The 13555-nt window shown below is 26.2% G+C and overlaps 1 long non-coding RNA gene across 1 annotated transcript in view; it reads right to left on the bottom strand.

Annotated features, from left to right (window-relative positions):
- Nucleotides 1–12943, bottom strand: part of LOC136796548 (uncharacterized) — a 277079-nt gene extending 264136 nt beyond the window's left edge. The window contains exon 1 of the long non-coding RNA XR_010844272.1: nt 12839–12943. This is a non-coding gene — a long non-coding RNA (uncharacterized lncRNA). The remainder of the gene's footprint in view (nt 1–12838) is intronic.
- Nucleotides 12944–13555: the final 612 nt, after the last annotated feature.

The following is a 13555-nucleotide window of genomic DNA, read 5'->3' as shown; positions in this document are numbered from 1 at the left end:
TTATGACTCATATGTCGTTTATTGGGGGTATATATAGCGGCTACTTCAACATAGGCGGGTTGACTTTTATTTCGTGGGTCCACCAATGTATTCACTCTTGATCCTTTATATGTTTTCGGTGACAAAATCTTGAGAAATATAGTTTTTAAAATAAAGTTTAAGCTCATGCTCGAATTATTTGAATTTTTCGAATTCTCAAGATAATTGAGTCCCGTGAGATGTTTTAATGGTTTTAGACACATAAAAATATTATAAATATGAATACTACTTTTATCTTTTTTGCATTTATTAGACATTTGGACCTTGTATATGTGCCGTGCATAAATATATTTCAAAATTTTAGATATTTAATACTTTAGGGTCTTTTTGATTGTTTTCGAGGGCTTACAAAATAAAATTAATATCGATTTTAAGTTCGCGCGCACGAATATCAATTTATTTTTGCTTTTCGTATTTTATTTTTGTTTTCTGTTAATATGTTTTCAAAGTCACAATAATTGAACTATACCAAAACGTAATTGAAAAGTGTTAAAACCCATGAAATTATAAATTAACCAACATTTAGAAACACATAGAATCCTAATTTCTTAAAAACCTCTGATCGTTATGATTTTCTAAATAATAGTTAGGCCGTCTCCTTTGAGTCAATTCATCGAGTTAAATTAAAAAACTATAAACTATGAAAAACTGTCTTAAAATGCGAACTAGCTTACAACATTAACAATAAATTTAATTTTCAGTACATATTTCATTTTTTTTAGACATTAAACATATTTAATTTTGTGTAGATATCTAACACATGTATGAAATATGGTTTTCTGGACCCACAAAATAGACTTTGGCCTTTAACTTTGGCTGGATTAGTAAGCTATAGGATAACCCTTCTTTCTTATTTTAAGATAGAGAAAGTAAAGATGTTATTTTATGTTATATATGAGGATATTAATCACCATATATATACAAAAATATTTAACCTCATAGCGTAAAATCCTATGATATTAAAATTTATTTTTAAAACTTCGATACGAATTGCAATATTTTGCACTATAGATCGATGAATAAATAATTGAGACTAGTGGAATCATTAAAAAAAAGCATGAAGCTCAACATTCGATAAACGATTTCGCATTAAACTACTTAACGGATTAAGTCCCCGTGGATTAAGTCTAAAACAGTTCAAATCAAATAAAGCTCCATTTAATAGACCGTGTAATCCTAATGGTTATATATAAAGCATGTTACGCTTTTTAACAAAGGGTTTGAATTATAATTTTAAATAAAGTTAAAACATATATATGTTAAACAATGTCGTCAGATATTTATTTTCATATGGATATGTGGCTTTGTTGATTATGAATAGCTTAACGCATGTAGATTGGACTATAGCAATGTTGGAAAAATAAATTTTATATTTTCAATAATCCGTTGAGCATAAAATGCACTTTATGACCACACTCACTATTTTCACTTGAAATTGAGTAAACGATCAATTCCTTCGTATTTATGATCGTTTTTATATTCTTCTTTCACTTTATGTCGAACCATTCCGTGAAGCCAAAGTTACACCAATTTCACTATAACGTTCAGATTTTTGAAGTAGATAAATTATTTCAAAATATATTGTTTTAATAGATTTTTGTTTTATTGTTACGGTCTCAAATTTATTTTATAATTGATTTCCTATCTAATATATGTATGTTCCTGTAAGGAAATACAATATTAAAAAAAAGTTATCTCTATCCTTCAAGTGTTCAACTTCATAATTCATAAATTCTGCAGTTTGATGCATAAAGAAATTATTATAACTAAAATGTTATTGAAAGTGAAACAATGTTGAATTGTTTCACCTTGAGATAACATAATTGGTATATAACATTTTAATATTTTAACATGGAAAATATTAAAAGTTTAATTAATTAATTTCTTCACTTCTTTAACTGATTCTGATATATAATTAATTTTAAGCTACCTTAATTAGTCAGTTTTTTTTCTTCTAACAACATTTCATGCATACACTCTCCCTTATTTGGTGATAGAAACGATATTTCTATTGTTTTTCGACGCTCTTTATTTGATTTCCTATTAAACTTTTTTCGTTTACAAAATATAAGTTTACTACGTCAGCATTATGTTACAAAATTTCTAGTATATGTTTTATAGTTTATACAATTTTTTAGATTATCATTCATCGCTATGGTTTCTTATAGTTTTATTCTAAAAATACACTTCTCTTATACAGTATTTTAACGTCTCGGAAATCAGAATTTTGGCAAAGGATTTTTGAGATGGACAAAAATTAGCTATAGTTAAAACTAACAGCAAAAATGGCCACGACCCTTCTTTATGAATGAATCATTGATAAATAAATATCGTATCCTTGGCAATTTTAGTTATTAGTTTTAACAATAGCTAATTTAAAACTTTCTTTAAATATGTATTCCTGTGTGCAAATAAAAATCAAATTTTTTCTCTGACCATTTTTTGTTCTATTAAACTATTCATTAAATGTAAATATTACACGACACAGGTAAAAAAAAATGTTTATGCCTTTATAATAATATTTTAGTTTTAGATCACGAAACTGCATTCGATTTTTGTATAAACTAATACGATTTTAAGCAAAATTTTCCTAGTTTTTAAATAGTTACCGAGTTACTCCATAACTATGTACTCGCCTCATAAAAAAGTTTGTTCGGTTTTCCCGTGTTGGAAATTACCTAATTTATAAGATTCAGCTCTGTGACAATTCATATTTTTTCTCATTAAGGGTTTCCCTTTAAATCCTATATATGATGAAAATTTCAACAAAATAAAAATTTATGGGGTAAAATTTGTCGTTTGTTATCAGTTACGAGGAAGCAAACAAAATTTGATATCCTAAATTCTTGTTTAAAAACTTAAAACAAGCAAAGAGGAATATTGAGTAAAAAATAGATGTTAATAATGAGGTAACATTTAACCATTATCAGTTTCGTTTGTTATTTTTAAGCAGGTGTGATAAATAAGATGAAGACAAACCTGTTTTAATCTTTGTTGAGATAGGTACATCATATAATTAAGATAAGCAAAAAATAAGAATAACTACAATTTAAAATTTTGGACTGATCACATTTTTTTTTAATTTGTAATTTGATAAAAAAATTGTACAATCAGCTTTGTAAATAGTAAATTATATTTAAATTAACTTATATTTAAAAAAAAAATGAAAATAGGTATAATGTATTTTATATTAAAAAAATGGCTAAGAATATTTTAAAGGATGGGGAATTTCAGATGATATGAAGATGGGGGAAGAGCCACGAAATCTCGTTGAAGAATTTTACACAATAAAAACTTAAATGGGAATAAAATATTTTGTTTTCTATTTCTATTAATCTTATATTAAATTAAAACCATTAGCCACACTAAAGGGCATTAAGTATTGGGGCTGTAAGTTCCTGAATTATACCATACATGAGTATTAAACAAAAAAGAAAAGTAAAGAAATATTAATAATAATGATACTAAAAAATAAATAAGTATATACTAAAATGGATAATAATAATAAAAAAATATATTAAATAACATTAACAATCCACTAAAACCCATGAAAGCTTAAGGGTCCAATACTTTGTAAGGAAGTCCATCTGATTTTTACCCAATTTATGAGACTGGTTGGACCCCAGGAGGTCTCCAGAACCCACAGGGTTGACTCACGGCTACAGTGTAACATAAAATAGTTTTCAGCCCAGCCGGATTTGAAGCTGATCCTTGGAGTTAGTAGCATCGTGCCTTACCACTGTATCACCGTGCTCCCCAAAATAATATCTACGCATCATAAATAAACTTTATCGTAAATAAATGAGTTAAATAACCGCAAAATAAGACAACAATCTATAATTAATTTTTAAATTATTTATTTCAAATTTCTGCTTAATCTTTATGCTGTTCATGGTGTATTTCATTTTTTATCATTATAACAAGAAACTGGATGATGGCTAAACTTCCTTCAGATTTTGAAATGAAGATAACAAGTCATAAAAGGGTAATTTCATCCAGAGAAAAATAATAAAAATTGCTAATGTTCCCTCCCTTTTGAATTGTGTTAAGTAAAAACTTATTTATATAATTGAACAAAACAGAGTTAATTAAGCAATAATGATTTAAACAATACAAATTTTGATTTTAATTTAGATGACAGTAAAATACGAAAACAATAATTTATATGTAAAACCGTCAGATGGATATTATACTTCATAAAATTTACAATATATATATATATAGATTTTATTGTTATTAAGTGATATTACAGCAAATATATATACACATATATATTTACTGTAATATCACTTAATAACAATAAAATCTGCAGTCCAATATTTTTACATTTTTATAACCAGTATTCAAGTTTATAAGTATTAATAAAGTTTTATTACTAGATATTGCATATAAGTATATAGAGGGTTGATAAAACAATAATATTCAGAATGGACTAAAGTCGTTAGGAAGCTATTGCAGAAGACTATATTCCATAATCGGCTCTTTATATAGACTCCATTTAAGCCGGAGATAAATATGATATCCTCCGGACGGTTGGGAAATGAATTTTTTTATTACTGAGGAGAAAACCTAAAGTACTAAACGACTGTAGCTAAATCCATACCACCGCGGCAGTCTCTCTATTTTTCATCCACTGTCACCGGAAAATGATGATTCTGTAAGTCGTTATCAATTTAGTTAGCTGTTGAGGGCAGTAAATTTTATAAATTGCTCGTATATTTTGAAAATATAGCTCATAGTTGTTTTCATAAAAGCCTTGTATATTGCTTATGTCTCACGTATTGCGATAATCGATGATATATATGCCCATAAAAATAAAATTATATCTCACTAGGGTTTTAAAATATGCCAATGAATGAAACCGGATTTTTTTTTTGTCTGGATCAGTTTGTTGGTCCTTACAACCAATTTTAAAATAGATGTTGTTTATAAATATTACAAGTAAAAACTAGCCACTGGTGAAATTGCATCTACAGTAATTATAATAATCACTAGAGTAGGTGCATGAAGTTTCACTCAGCTTTCCTCAAAGGGTATACCATAAAATGAGGAGAGATTGTGTAATATGAGGCGCCAATAGGCCGCATGAAACTCAGCAAAGAGTCTTCGTCGCGTGTCATTAAAACTGATTTTTACTAATGTAAAGTGGATTGTTTTTAGAATTTATCAAGTTTTTGATAATCATCTTATAACCATACCAGACTATTACTATCGTTTTCGTTTTATAATTTGTGACAAGTTATAATTAACGAACTAAAATATTATCTATGGAGCTTTACAACATCATTTTATAAATAAAAAAAAATAAAATAAGCTTCAGATGGTGAAATATCTTTTTTGTTTTTATTTTGTGTATTACTAGAGGCATACTCCAATCATTTTGGGCCCTTGGTGGATTTATTTTGAAAGCACCCCTAAAAAAAAAATAAAAAAGGCAATTTTTTAAAAAAAAATTGTATTAATCCCTATTTACTACTGTATTTACATTAAAATACATTAAGTAAATTTGATCCAAGATCAAAAAGGAGTGATACAGTCATGTAGAGAAAGTACCCAATGGTAGCACTCTAATAAGCTTTCTACACAAGGTCTCGAGGCCATCTTCTTTTCAGGGGCATTGGAGATCGGAGTATTGTCAGGAATAGAAAAAGATGCAAGTTGAGAAACTAGAAGGTTTTGAGGTTAGGGAGCTTATAATGGAAGGATTGATATCTGGTACGGGCTAGATCGGTTACACATTATAATTTTTTTATAAGACGGAGATATTGTGAGTTCTTTCAATATGTGAAGAAAACAAACATTTCTTTAAAACTTAAATTTTTTTTTTATATTATACCGTTTTACAAATAATTTAAATACAAATTTTCAGATAAATCACAAAGGAATAATTCATCTTGTATAGTTTTAAAAAATATATATTTTGCAAATAGTTATAAGATGAATATGGTTTTGAATCAATTTAGACCTACTGATATAGCAGCCTGGGTTAGATAAATTTATTTATATGTTATGAGAATTCCTATTAATGTTTTTTTTTTAACAAAAAATTGAAGAGAATTTTTGTTTTTGTGATTTTATATAACATTTAAGCTAATATAGTACAATGGGCCGTGTTTTTTTAAAATTTATTATTCAATACAAGAAAACAAATCAATTGATATATAATTCCTCTAGTGTACAATACTATGAATACAATACTGAAGCAGTATGAATTTAATAAGGAAGCAAATCGGGATAAAAATGTCTTTTAGGGTGCAACAAAAGTAATATTCGTTTTTTCGCAACTTATAAATTGCTCATATAATCAGTTATCTTTTTTTCTTGCTAAATAATCGGTTGGTATATAATAATATTTAAATACATTAAGGGCAAAGGCAGAAAACAGGTAAAATTATATAAAATATTTTTTTTTTCTTTCACTTACTTATATATTGTATATACAAAGTATTACGATCATACAATACTTCGAATTTGAGTTTTCAACAGGAATACATGTTTTAAGGTCCGTGTAATCCAAAAAAAACATATTTTGCAAAATGGCAAATGTGTGAAACAGCTTAGCTTAAAAAAAAAATCGTACGAAACTAAAATTAAATATTTAAGGCTGCTATATATTTGTGTTTTAACATCAAAGATTTCTTTAAAATCGACTAACGAGAAGTGGTATTATTTATTGATTTTTCGCAATTTTTTTTTTCTGATTTTAACAATCAATGTGCGATTAAGTTTTATAAATATCAGACAGATTTTGTCCTCATTGAAATAGACTAACACGTAAAATATTAAAAAATCTCTTAAATTACATTTAATTTTGTTAATATGAAAAAATAAACATTTCTCATTGTTAGAAATATTATACGATATATAGAAATTAAATATTAAAGGATTTCATGAAGAACTAAAGGAGAAATAAAGAAAAATAGATATATCTGATTAGAGCAGGAAATGGTGAGACCCACCAGATCTGACCTGATCGCATGACAGCTTCGTTTAATTTGTTTAAACTGTTGTATTTCAGCCAGGAACAACATTTATGTTTATTATTCGCATCTTGAGAAACACTAAAACATGAAATTTGTAGCAATGGAATAATACATTTTTTTTTAATCATTTTCGCCTTCTCTGGTTATATGTAAATAAAAAAAAGGGAAATAAAAATAGGGTAACTTCAACAATAGCTCACTAACGTACACAAAACATAGGGACGTAAGTAGATTAGTAAGTTAGGGTTGTGTGATGCACTCACAAATCACGAATTAGCGCTTATCTAATAACATCATCATCAAAAAAAGTTTCAATTAAATCGCTTTCCACGTCCAAAGCATCCCTTCTGATTAATCTCCATGCTAAAACGCCATTATAAATTTGAAAAAAAGAAGGATATTATGTTATTATATTAAACGGTAAACAGGATAAAAAGTTATTGGACGGAAGCCTTGTAGTTCTTCCGCTGTACATGGTTGGAAATATGATTTTTAAAATTGTTACTCATGATGATAATGGGACTATAAATGATATTTTTAGTTATTTGACATACATGATAAAATAATTTGTGCTAATATTTGTATTTTTCTTATCATTTAATAATAAAACATTAGATGCCTACTTAAAAAAAAATTTGAAAACATTTTCTCAACTTGAAAATACACGAATAATGAGATCAAGCCAAAATATTTTAAAACTTTTATTAACAAAATTATGTAATTAACAATGATATGTCTGAGGAATTTAAAATATAAATGAAGAGTACATTGTATATAAAAAAGTAATTAGCTAAGTAAATTATCGACGAAAAGGTCAGTTGTATTATTATATCGTAATTAAACACGGTACTAATGAAAACTGGACGCTGTTAACTAAACCAATAATTCACCTGAAGCGTCATTTACATCATTTAACATAATTAATAATTAATTAAGTAAATAAATCGATCAAACGCATTCATTTTTTGTTCGGTATCGGTTTTGTTTTTCTATTATGTTTATATAACAATATTATATCAAAAGCTAAATAAATTAATTAATTACCACATGAGTTGGAACCGATAGAATTTTACTGGCAAGGCCAGATTTTGTAGAAAATGAATTCTAGTAATTTTCGGATGTTCAAGATATAGATAATTTATGGCTTTATATATAGATGGTTCAGTATTATTTTTTGGGTATTCGAGGAGATCTAGAATAGTTTCAAGACATTTATGGGTCCAGGGTAGATGATCATTTTCGAATTTGTTAATTATAATCGTAATGAGAAAACATATGGTCGAGAAAATACTTTCTGATAGCGGAAATGTTGAATTTTGTTTCCGTTTAAAAACAAACTGGAAAATTTAAAATTAAAAACTTACTTTTGAGCCGGATGTTCTGTTTGTGGATATAATTTTGAATTGTAGGTTACAGCTAATTTTTCTTTACTTATTTTTCTAGCGTCATTTAATGATATTTCATTATAGATCTGTTTGGCTTTGATTTCTCTATGCCTTTTGGATACGGGGCAGGAATGATCTATAAGGCTACTAATTATTTTTTTTTAATCGTAAGCAAAATTTTTGAGGTTATCTAGACACATAACATTATATTACGGGGAAGCTTATTTCCAGCTAAGAAGTAATTAGATCAGATTTAAACTTAGAAATTTCTGGAGCGCTTAAAACGTTTAATATTTCAAAATCTCTATTTTATCCTTTCTTTTCTTCATTAAGGGTTCTAAGAAACTTGTATTTGATCCGTAATAAAATTTAATAATCTGAATTTTTGTTTAAGACCACTTCAATTTTACCGTTACATGATTTAAGCTTGAAGTGGAATGATTGTGTTAGCTCCAAATTACTTGAGAGGGTAAAATGCTGCTTTCTAAGTTTTCTCTCGTGCATTTGGTTTTCTCTCGTCTTCTTTATTATTTTTTTGGGAAGATAATAATAAAATATATTGCTTTATATTTCGATAAGATGTGCAAACATTCATTTGTTTTCTCAAACAAACGAATCATTTATTTATCCACCTTAGTATATTATTTATATACAAAATTATTTTATCATATAAAGGAACCGGCTCTTCTTGGAACCAACTTGTCAACTTAGCGAACAAGAGGAGACTACGTGCGTGGGATTACCGATTTCTATGAAACCTTTTTTCGTGATACTCGGTCAAAAAATAATTTACACGTTCTCGACGTTTCGTACCAAAAAATATTTTACATATTTTTAGATAATATTTAAATTATAACGTACTACCTTTGTTCCGCACATATTTATTAATTATTATTTAACAATTGATTATTTTTAAGATTATTAATCGTGTTAAATTGTAAAAAATTAAACACCAAAAGTCGCTTCTAGTAAAATAGTCCCAACAATTTTTAATAAGGAAAAATAAATTCAAAATATGATATAGATGGTCAGGGTTGAGGTAAAAAAAAGAAAAAAATAGTTTTCAAATATTTATTGTCTGTCGTTTCGTCCCACTTTGTAAGGAAAAAAATAATAAATTCATATTTGGTGTTAGCGTCTTTCGAAACCCTTAAATATGCATTTTGATATAAATAAAAAATTAGAATTTTCGGAGATATTTTTTTCTGCCGAAATCCTGCGTTCACGAAATTCGTAACTCCTAATAACATTATTTTAATCCAAGTGGATATTTTTAATATTTTTTATTTTCAACTTAATTCATACATTTTTTAAATGAAAAATATAGTTTAATTTAGCAATATTTGTTCTTTAAAATTACAAAAAAAAATCCTAAGCAACCTTAACAGTATCGATGGGTAAAGTAAGTAGTAAAAGTTGATATACTGTATATTGCATCAAGGTGAACACCTGGAATGTGGGTCGAAATATTGGCTTAAATGTATTTTTTTTACATTTTTGAGAACTCTACTGACCGCTACTCGAACAATTAAATTAAATAAATAAACTATAAATAAAAAATATAAAACAACCGGACAAGTCCAGTAGAAGTTTTATTGTATTCCTTTAGAAAACGCTGGAGAACGTAAAAGCTTGATGAAAAATGGCATTGTCCGAGAGGCGATTAAAAAAGGTTTAAATTGATTATTTGCCTTCCAATTTCCCAACCTCATGAAAAAAACCATAGTTCATTATGTTTAATTCATATTTAATTTGAAAATGTATTAAGTTCAAAATTATTGATTTTTATTTTTTTGGTAAATATGGTTCAATAAAGGTATACATAGTAGTCGTAGAATGATAGAAAACATATGCAAAATTTATTATTAAGTTTTAAAAATTATAAGTTTCGTTTTTTGGCATTTCCAAAATATAATCGTGTTAAAAATTATTGAATCAAGATCTGAGTCATCTCTGAGATCCTAGCGACAATTTTTGTAATTACTTATTAAATATAACATTTAATAATACTTAAATATTGCTTGGATAAATAAAATTTGTAGCGAATAGAAACAAACGATGAACCTAATTCATTTTATATGTATTAGATTCCTATTAAATTAAAGAAAATAGAGGATATGAAGAAACATCGAAAAAATATATAATTTATGTCACTTTATCAAGATCTATCTATCTATCAAGTGCAGTTGAACTTTAACAGCAAACCGGGACGACAACAACTAAGAAAAAATGTCTACCTTACAAATTCCATTTGTTATTTATTTTTTTATATTTTACCTTTATACATTTTATTATTTATTTTTCAAACAACAGATTAATTCTTCTAGTTTTTAAAAAAGTATTATTAAATGAAAATATAAGTAAAATGCTTTCATAAGCATTATTATTAACTTAAGTAAAAAAAAAAAAAAGTTAAGAAATTTCTTGTTTAGTCTTTAAAAAAAATGTATTGAATTTATAGTAGTATATTTTATTTTTCTCTTCTAAATATTTGTCAACTCAGTTGGTTTTATGAAATCTATAATTTCAGTATTTGAATACAATTCAAAAAAAGAGAAAGAATCTAAAACATTTGAAAAATATTTATTAGAATTTTAAGTATTTGATTTTAGAATATACTAAAATATTTGGAATTTTCAAGTTATCCAACTTCAGAGTTGAGAAAGTTTTTTAAACTGCTTTCTAAAATAAACGATTCAATTATTTCTTATTATAACAGCATTTAGAAGTTTTAACGCAATGATTTGTTAGCAAAGGACGTGTGAAGATTCTTCTTGTATGGATTTGCTACATGATATTTATATATACATGAAACCATGATGTATTAATGTATTTAATGCACTATATAATACATCATTACTCCAATAAACGAGAATATGGTATAAGGTTAGAAGTCGAAACTGATATGGCAGCTGTGGCCATGAAATTGATAAGTAATTAATGGAAGGCGCAGATGGTAGGCAGTTCTGCACAGCATAAATACATTTAAGGATGGTAGCATATTTACGCCTGACAGGCCTTCCTTGCACTTATTAAGTTTAAGATAAAATTGGTATATTGGCATTTATCAATGCTCTATTTATAATAAACATTTAGTTTTAAGATGATATTGGCAAGTTTACAATACATTACGGTATATGTTTTATGTTACAATATTAGTACTAATATCATTAGCACTATATTACTATTGTATAAGGAATTTATATAAATAAGAAGGAAATGAAGTGGAAGTCATTTATTTTTAACATATTTATCTTTTTCTAACTAATTTTAATGTAAAATTATTTATTTATGTCTTACTTTACTACTAATATTAATATTGTTTTTATAGTATAATTATACAATATCATTTTTTGTAACATCATTTTCTTATTTTTTTTTATGTGTGCACACTGGAAATTTCAACATTATAAATGTAAATACAACTTGTATACTAAAGTGAACAGAACACTTGAGTAATATGAGATATGCAAGAGTAATATAGATAGTGCTAAGAACACTATTTGTTAAAAAATTAACAATAGAACAAAAAATAAGCACTGATACAATAATAATATGTAAAAGTAAAAAAATAAGAACTTATATTGTATTATAAATATTGCATTTTTACTAACTGATTTTGTCAGTGTTTTTATTTTACCTTGTATGATTGATTAGTATGCTGTGTATTATAGAAACCCGTTATATTTAGGCTGCATGCCTTATTAAATAAAGCATTTCTCTCTCTAGCCTACATATTAATTAATCTAAAACGACCAATTAATAAAATTAAATGGGATTTATTCAACTATAAATTATTTAACAAAAGATCTTCCTTAAAGGAAATGCTAATTAAGAAGAATCTCTATAAATGAATATATACGATATATTCATTTTAATTTCATTATTTATTAAGTCAAACAATAAAATGCCTTTTAATATATGATAAGTTTAAGATGCATGGTAATAATCTAGTAATATGTACAAAAATTGATGACATTATTATAGCAAATACAGTAATTGTTAATTTTTAGACCATTAACACTTTATTTACAATAAAAATTGAATACCTTACTGTTTTATTTTATATTTTGATGGATTTGTAAATTGTGAATACATAAAATTCTATATAATTGAATATATAATATAATTGGATTTTCGGAGGGAGCAATTTTTTTTTTTTAAATGGATTTCATAAATTCAGAGCTGAATTATATCAGAGAGGATCCATGTCTTTGATACTGGCGATTTAGGCATTGATTCAAAGCTTTATTCCTGTTTTATTTTTTTAAACTGGTTTTGATTAATAATAAATTTTAGCAGAATATTTCTTTGAATGGATATTATTCAGTGGATTAATTATTCATTAATAATTAAACAGTAAATTTAGTGCTATGGTTACAATTAAATGATTAAAAGTTCAATATACATTAGAATGAAAAAAATACTAACCTTAATCCAATAGGGTAGATAAAAACCAGAACAGCACAACAGCGCAGCAAGTAGCGACAGCAGTGCCCAGACTTGGCCAAGGCCTGTCAACGAACTTCCCATACCTAAGAGACAATAACATTAAAATTATTAAATTGTAAGGAAAATAGCATTATTTAGATAAATAACTTATTAATATTTTAAGGTAAAATATTTATGAAAGCGTACAGCGTTTTTCTTTAAGTTGATTCAAGACTGATTCAATTTAATATTTTTAAAAATCATTAAGAAAAAAATTATGTTTATTTGTATTTTCATCTTTAAACATAATTTAATGGTTATTAAATTATAACACATGGCAGCATTTTTAATGTACTTATTCATTTATTTTGTAATTCATAAAAACTAATTGTAACAAAATATATAAACATCCATTTCATAAATCTATACTTTTTATCAAGTTAACCACCTATAAAATAAAGAATCGACCAGCATTTTAATGAAAATTATATTATATAAACAAAATAAATAAAATTTTTAAGAATTAAAATTAATTTAATTTCACAAAACCAAAGGCGTTTCTTTAAAACACCAATATATTAAGAGAGAACTTTTCATTGCCGCGGTATGAAAATAATTATCGATATGACTTAAAATATAATAAAAAAAAAGTAATTTGTTCCTCATCGCATATGTTGATTCAATTTACCTCTGAAAATGAATAAGTTTTAATATTAT

Source organism: Halyomorpha halys, unplaced genomic scaffold (assembly GCF_000696795.3).
Source record: "Halyomorpha halys isolate HHAL.00 unplaced genomic scaffold, Hhal_1.1 Scaffold636.1, whole genome shotgun sequence".
Taxonomy (NCBI): Eukaryota; Metazoa; Arthropoda; class Insecta; order Hemiptera; family Pentatomidae; genus Halyomorpha; species Halyomorpha halys.
Note: the sequence above shows the minus strand (reverse complement) of the source record. Positions and strands in the feature narration are given on the sequence as shown.